Here is an 8,059-nt window from a genome sequence, read left to right on the forward strand (position 1 = left end):
ATGGGGTGGGGGGGAGTGATGGGGTGGGGGGGAGTGATGGGGTGGGGGGGGAGTGATGGGGTGGGGGGGGAGTGATGGGGTGGGGGGGGGTGATAGGGTGGGGGGGGAGTGATGGGGTGGGGGGGGAGTGATGGGGTGGGGGGGGAGTGATGGGGTGGGGGGGGAGTGATGGGGTGGGGGGGGAGTGATGGGGTGGGGGGGGGAGTGATGGGGTGGGGGGGGGAGTGGCGGGGAGTTTTATAATTATCGGAGTCGCAAAAGTTAGCTCAAGTGAGGTAACATTACCTCAGGTAAAGGTAACTTTACCTCAGGTAGAGGTAACTTCACTTCATGCGAGCTAACATTACCTTAGGTGAAGTAAAATTACTTCAGGTGAGGTAACTTTTCCTGAGGTGAAGTAAATTTACCTCAGTTAGAGGTAACATTATCTCAAATGAGGTAACTTTACCACATGCGAGGTAAGATTACCTTAGGTGAAGTAAAATTACTTCAGGTGAAGTAACTTTACCTTAGGCAGAGGTCACAGAACCCCACGTTAGTTTAATTCACCTCAGGTGAGGTAACTTTACCTTAAGTGAGGTCAATTTACCTCAGGTGACGTAATTTTACCTTCGGCGAGGTAACACTATCTGAGGTGAAGTAACTTTACCTCAGGGAGAGGAAACATTACCCCAGGTTAATTAATTTTATCTCAGGCGAGGTATCTTTACCTCAGATAGAGGTAACTTTACCTCAGGAGAGGTAACTTGACCTTAAGTGAGGTAAATCTACCTCAGGTAAATGTAACATTACTTGAGGTAATCCTAACGTATTCACATCACTTCAGCTAATGCTCATATCGTAATATTCTCACGTAGTTAAATCGTTAAACACAATTATCGCGTGATTATTACCTCAGGGTAAGGTAATCGGAATGAAATGGAAGGCGAGGTAACTTTACCTCACGTGAGGTAACTTTACCTCAAGCGATGTAATATAACGTTAGGTCGAGGTAACATTACCTCAGGCAGAGGTAAAATTACGTCAGGTAAGGTAACATTATCTGAAATGAGGTAACTTTACCTCATACGAGGTAACATTTCCTTAGGTGAAGTAACTTTACCTCAGATGAGGTAACTTTACCTCAGGCGAGGTAACTTTACCTCAGGTAAATGTAACATTACTTGAGGTAATCCGAACGTATTCACATCACTTCAGCTAAAGTTCATATTTTTACGCTAATATCGTAATATCGTCACGTGGTTAAATCGTTAAACACAACGCTCGCGTGACGTCACCACCTCAGTGTCGAGCCGTCGTCGACACTTCACGCGGCAGCCTCGAAGTGCACCCAGCCTGGCACAGGCGCCGTGGTGACGTCACCGTCACTCAGTGGCCAATAGCGGCGATTGGTGGTGGTGGGGGGGAGTGGGGGGTGGGGGGAGGAGGGGGTGGGGGCGGAATGGCGGTTGGGGGAGTGGGGGGGAGGAGGGGTGGGGGGGAAGAGAGGTGGGGGGGAGGAGGGGTGGGGGGGAGTGGCGGGGAGTGAGGTGGGGGTGGGGGGAGCGATGGGGGGTGGGAGAGTGGGGGGTGGGGGAGTGGGGGGGAGGCGGAGTGGGGGGGAGGAGGGGTGGGGGGGAGGAGGGGTGGGGGGGAAGAGGGGTGGGGGGGAGGAGGGGGTGGTGAGTGATAGGGTGGGGGGAGTGGCGCGGAGTGGTGGGGGGTGGGGAGAGTGGGTGGGGTTTTATAATTATCGGAGTCGCAAAAGTTTGCTCAAGTGAGGTAACTTTACCTCAGGTAGAAGTAGCTTTTCCTCAGGCGAGGTAACTTTACCTTAGGCGAGATAACTTTACCTTAGGCAGAAGTAAAATTGCCTCAGGTAAGGTAACATTATCTCAAATGAGGTAACTTTACCTCATTCGAGGTAACAACATTACCTTAGGTGAAGTAAAATTACTTCAGATGAGGTAACTTTTCTGAGGTGAATTAACTTTACTTCAGGTAGAGGTAACATTTCCCCAGGTATGGTAACTTTACCTCAGGTGATATAACTTTATGTCAGAGAGAGATTACTTTACCTCAGGTGAGGTAACATTGCCTCAGGTGAGGTAACTTTACCTCAGATGAGATAACTTTACTTCAGATAGAGGTAACTTTACCTCACCTCAGGTAAGATAACTTCATCTCAGCTGAGGTAACATTTGAGGTAGAGGTAACTTTACCTCATATGAGATAACTTTACCTCAGGTGAGGTAACATTGCCTCAGGTGAGATAACGTTACCTCAGATAGAGGTAACTTAACCTCAGGTAGAGGTAACTTTACCTTAGGTGAAGTAACTTTACCTCAGGTGAAGAAACTTTACCTCAGATGAGGTAACTTTACCTCAGGTGAGGAAACTTTACCTCACCTGAGATAACATTACCTCAGATGAGGTAACTTCACCTCAGGCGAGGTAACTTCACCTCAGGTAGAGGTAACTTTACCTCAGGGGAGGTAACATTGCCTCAGGTGAGGAAACTTTACCTCAGGTAGAGGTAACTTAACCTTACCTGAGGTAACATTACCTCAGGTGAGGTAACTTTACCTCAAGGGAGTTAACTTTTCTGAGGTGAATTAACTTCACCTCAGGTAGAGGTAGAGATAACATTTCTCCAGGTATGATAACTTTACCTCAGGTGATATAACTTTATCTCAGGTGAGGTAACTTTACCTTAGGCAGAGGTAAAATTACCTCAGGTAAGGTAACATTATCTCAAATGAGGTAACTTCACCTCATGCGAAGCAACATTACCCTAGGCTAAGTAAAATTACTTCAGGTGAGGTAACTTTTGCTAAGGTGAAGTAAATTTACCTCAGTTAGAGGTAACATTATCTCAAATGAGGTAACTTTACCACATGCGAGGTAAGATTACCTTAGGTGAAGTAAAATTACTTCAGGTGAAGTAACTTTACCTTAGGCAGAGGTCACAGAACCCCACGTTAGTTTAATTCACCTCGGGTGAGGTAACTTTACCTTAAGCGAGGTAAATTTACCTCGTGACGTAATTTTACCTTTGGCGAGGTAACACTATCTGAGGTAAAGTAACTTTACCTCAGGGAGAGGAAACATTACCCCAGGTTAGTTAATTTCACCTCAGGTGAGGTATCTTTACCTCAGATAGAGGTAACTTGACCTGAAGCGAGGAAAATTTACCTCGGGTAAATGTAACATTACTTGAGGTAATCCTAACGTATTCACATCACTTCAGCTAATGCCCATATCGTAATATTCTCACGTAGTTAAATCATTAAACACAATTATCGCGTGATTATTACCTCAGGGTAAGGTAATCGGAATTCAATGGAAGGCGAGGTAACTTTACCTCACGTGAGGTAACTTTACCTCAAGCGATGTAATATAACGTTAGGTCGAGATAACATTACCTCAGGCAGAGGTAAAATTACGTCAGGTAAGGTAACATTATCTCAAATGAGGTAACTTTAACCCACGTTAGTTAACTTTACCTCAAGTGAGGTAACTTTACCTCGCGGGAGGTAACGTCACCTCAGGTAAATGTAACATTACTTGAGGTAATCCGAACGTATTCACATCACTTCAGCTAATGTTCATATTTTTACGCTAATATCGTAATATCGTCACGTGGTTAAATCGTTAAACACAACGCTCGCGTGACGTCACCACCTCAGTGTCGAGCCGTCGTCCACACTTCACGCGGCAGCCTCGAAGTGCACCCAGCCTGGCACAGGCGCCGTGGTGACGTCACCGTCACTCAGTGGCCAATGGCGGCGGTTGGTGGTGGTGGTGGGGAGTTGGGGGGAGGGGGAATCGGGGGTGGGGGCGGTGGGGGAAGTGGGGGGTGGGAGGGGTGGGGGTAACGGGGGTGTGGGGGGGGCGAGACGCGTGACGTCACCACGCAGTGACGTCATCAGAGTTTTTAAGTTTTAAATTTTTATTCTGGAGGAATCCGATGAGCTGTGAAGCTCTTTATTGTCCACATATGTCCAGTAGGGGCACGTGGTCAGAACGCCACAACAACAAACACAACACAATAAACACCGTAGCAGTGCAGAGTATAGGAAAGGTAGGCACATGACCAAGACACATCTGTAGGGTCATGTGAATTGAAGTCTGTAGGGTTTTTATTGATTTTAAGCTTTCGTGACTGCAGGAATCCATACTCTTTGGTTCTTTCGGTAAAGTCACGTAGGTAGAAATAAAATAAAACAAATCACGATTTAAAGCTTTCGTGACTGCAGGGATTCATCTTCTTGGTTCTTTCGGTAAAGTCACGTAGAAGGGAAATAATAAAATAATAAAAATAAAACATAATTAAATAATTCTCACGACGTTTCGGCCACAATTCAGACGCTGTCTCCCCGACAGACCTGGTCTTCACCTGAGGACGGCTGCTTGCGTTGTGGCCGAAACATCGTGAGAATTCGTTTATTATGTTATATTTGTATTATTTCCCTTCTACGTGACTTTACCGAAAGAACCAAGAAGAAAAATAAATCACGTTTCAAACGCAACACAAGCGCCCGTCTTCAGGTGTTAATCGCGATGTCTGCTCCCTTGTGAAGAGAAGCTGTTGCCAGCAAGTTTAACAAGTTTTGAGAACAAAGGCAGCCGAAGTGGTGTTAATGGGGTATTTTAGTGTAAAAGTGATAAATAGTGTGGCATGTTAAAGGAAATTAACTTCGATTAGTATGGTACATTATAGCGCAAAGTTAATGAGCTTCCGTAGCGCATAAGAACTCAGATTAGCGTGTAGGATTAGAATATGTAGTTTAATGCTCTCAAAACTTAATAACTTCTTGCTGGTAACAGCTTCTCTTCACAATGGAGCGGACATCGCGATAAACGCCTGAAGACGGGCGCTTGTGTTGCGTTTGAAACGTCGTGATTTATTTTATTTCTACCTACGTGACTTTACCGAAAGTACCAAACATTCTGTGGGTCTTGTGAATTGAAATCTGTAGGGGCGTGTGAATTGAACTCTGTAGGACAGTGTGATGTGTAATTTTGTTGGGTCATAGTTTTACCATCCTTGACGTGCAGGGATGACGACTAGGATTGGTGTTGTTAGGATTCGCAGCGAGCAGTTGTGACCAGGTGCTGCTGTGTGTAACGATTACAGATAACGCCAGGGGGGGGGGGGGTGGGAGTTTTAAGAGCCGGGAGCCGACAGCTTGGGGCTCGCAGTGGCTACAGCGACTATTGGGAACGGTCGATGCGGCCTCTGCGTTAAACAGCAGAAGACAACGGCACAGTCTGGTTCTCCTACAACGCCGCATGTTAGTTTGAACAACGACGATTGGATGATATAACGCCATGAACGATTTGTAGGGGAACACGCTGTTTGTAACGCGGATGCGGATTGGATGCAACGCGAGCGAGCGAACGGAACTACGTCGCAACGCGAGTAGGAACAAGCGGTTCTCCGTGCGGCTGCCTCGGCGTAGCGGCATCACGCGAGGAGGCATTGGGATGCTGCTGGATGCTGCTTCTAGACGCTACCCACGCGCCTCAGTCGTAGTCCGGCCTCTGTCTTACCCATCATCTCGCGTTGTCGCGGACCACGCTTCACCCCCTATAGTTTATATTATTTCTCCACAACGTGGTGTTCTTCAGGAACGCAACAACGACCACCACCTCTTCTTGGTTCTTTCGGTAAAGTCACGTAGAATGGAAATAATAAAAATAAAGCAATAAAATAATTGGTGTATTTTTATTTTATTATTACATAGCATTTTTATTATTTTATTAGTAAATAATAAAATTTGACCAATTAATTTATTGTTTTATTTTTATTATTTTATTATTAAATAACAATTTTATTATTAAATAATAAAAATAAAACACTTACTTTATTGTTTACATTTTTTTTATTTTATTATTAAATAACATTTTTATTATTAAATAATAAAATAAAAAAATTCAGCCATTTATTGTTGTATTTTTATTATTTTTTTATTTCCATTCTACGTGACTTTACCGACAGAACCAAGAAGATGAATTCCTGCAGTCACGAAAGCTTTAAATCGAAATGACCACCGCGTTACAGGAGAACAACAGATCGTGAACGCGCTTCGACGATTCGTGGCAACGGCAACACAAAGCGCCACGCGCAGTCTCTTGCGACCAGCGGTGTCTGTGATGAAGGTTTTTGTTGTCGTCGTTGCTGCTGCTGCTGCTGGGTTAGATGGCGTTGGATCACAATCCTGGCACATCGCCCGATGAAACCGGTCGCCGTTGTTTGTAAAACGTCACCAGCACTCGAATTGTAAATGCTGTTGTGGGTTCACTCTCCCCGACACACAAGCGCTGTGTGTGCTGAAGTTGGTAACCAATTGGCACGTTTCGTTTACGTGACAAACCCTTACTGATTGGCCGTGTCAGGCGATGGTGGTGGGTGGTGGTGGGTTAACGACACAATGTTGATGTTTACGAGATCTCTAACCCAACAACAACAACAAAAACCAAACCTCTGTCACGGAAAAGTGTCACCACAGAGCAAGTCGCTCCGACCTCCTGGAGATACCGGTGTAACAGGATAAAAATTAACCCGTAAAAACAAAGTTTTTCACTATAAATCCTTTATATGCGTGGCATCGGTTTTATTTTATTATTCACTTCTGTTTTTCTTGAGTAAGAGTTTCACTTTTATCACATTGGTATTTTAAATGAAATATAAGGAAAGTCGAATATAAGGATTATAAGGTTTTCAGTTTTTGTATGATTGTTTATATTGTACATTTTTGTTGTTTTCTTGAATAATTTTCTATGTTTAGGAAAAATATATGATTGTGTTAGTGAAAAAATTTTTTTCCTAAAAAGTGGAGAATTTTGGAAAAAAATTTTCTCGAAAATAAATTGTCACGCACAACGAGTCTGTGTGCAAAATGTCAGCTCGATTGGATCACGGGAAGTGGGTTAAAACGACCGAAAGATTTGCACGGTCGTAAGCGCGCAAGCAAGCAAGCAAGTGAACTTAATATAAAGGACTTAAAAATAACCCCTGCCCCGATTAAACCCGCGGGTATAGTTTGGCCCAGGCCAGAGTATACCCGGGGGGATAAAGTGTCCTAGGCTAAACTATACCCGGGGGTTTAAACTAGACTGGTCCAGACCATACCCCCCCTCCAGGGCAGAATATGCCCCATGTGAAAGTTCAAAGGCAATTATCCATACAGAGAACAGCCGACAACAAACTTCAATCGATATCTAAAAATCGTATAAATGAAAGTAAGAATCTCAATTTGATCAATTGAAGCATTTTAAGGGTTATTATTACAGTTTTTCTGGTTGAAGCAATCAAAGTCTATGTAAAATTTCGATTTAAAGCTTTCGTGACTGCAGGGATTCATCTTCTTGGTTCTTTCGGTAGAGTCACGTAGAAGGGAAATAATAAAAATAAAACATAAATGTATTAAAATAAAATAATAAATAAATATTGTATAATAAAATAATATAGTATTATAATATATTAACATAATATAATAATATAATACTATAATAAAATAATATAATAACATGATATACTATAATAATATAACTTATTATGTTTTATTTTTATTATTTTATTATTTCCCTTCTACGTGACTTTACCGAAAGAACCAAGAAGATGAAAAGTCTATGTATTTACAGTTTTAAATAAAATGTTGGAAAAATTTAGTAATTCACGTGTATATCGCTCAACACTATAACTATCATGGGGGTATGATTTGGCCGAGAGGGGTATAATTTGGCCCAGGCCATAATACACCCGGGTACAATGTAGCCTCGGCCGCTTGAACCCCGGGTAGACTACGGCCTGTTGCACCGGCACGGGCTGTGTGAGCTGGGCTGCCATTCACAACCAACGAGATGCCGCCGCTGCCAATTGGGACCAAGACGGCAGCGCTGCCTCCACCGGTCCGGTGAGGTAATTCTCAACAGGAGATTTTAGTTTTCGATTTGAAGCTTTCGTCACTACAGGGATTCATATTGTTGGTTCTTTCGGTAGAGTCACGTAGAAGGGAAATAACAAAATAATAAAAATAAAACATAATATAATATGTTATATTATTTAAATTTT

This window comes from Lampetra planeri, chromosome 48 (assembly GCF_965212315.1).
Source record: "Lampetra planeri chromosome 48, kcLamPlan1.2.h2, whole genome shotgun sequence".
Taxonomy (NCBI): Eukaryota; Metazoa; Chordata; class Hyperoartia; order Petromyzontiformes; family Petromyzontidae; genus Lampetra; species Lampetra planeri.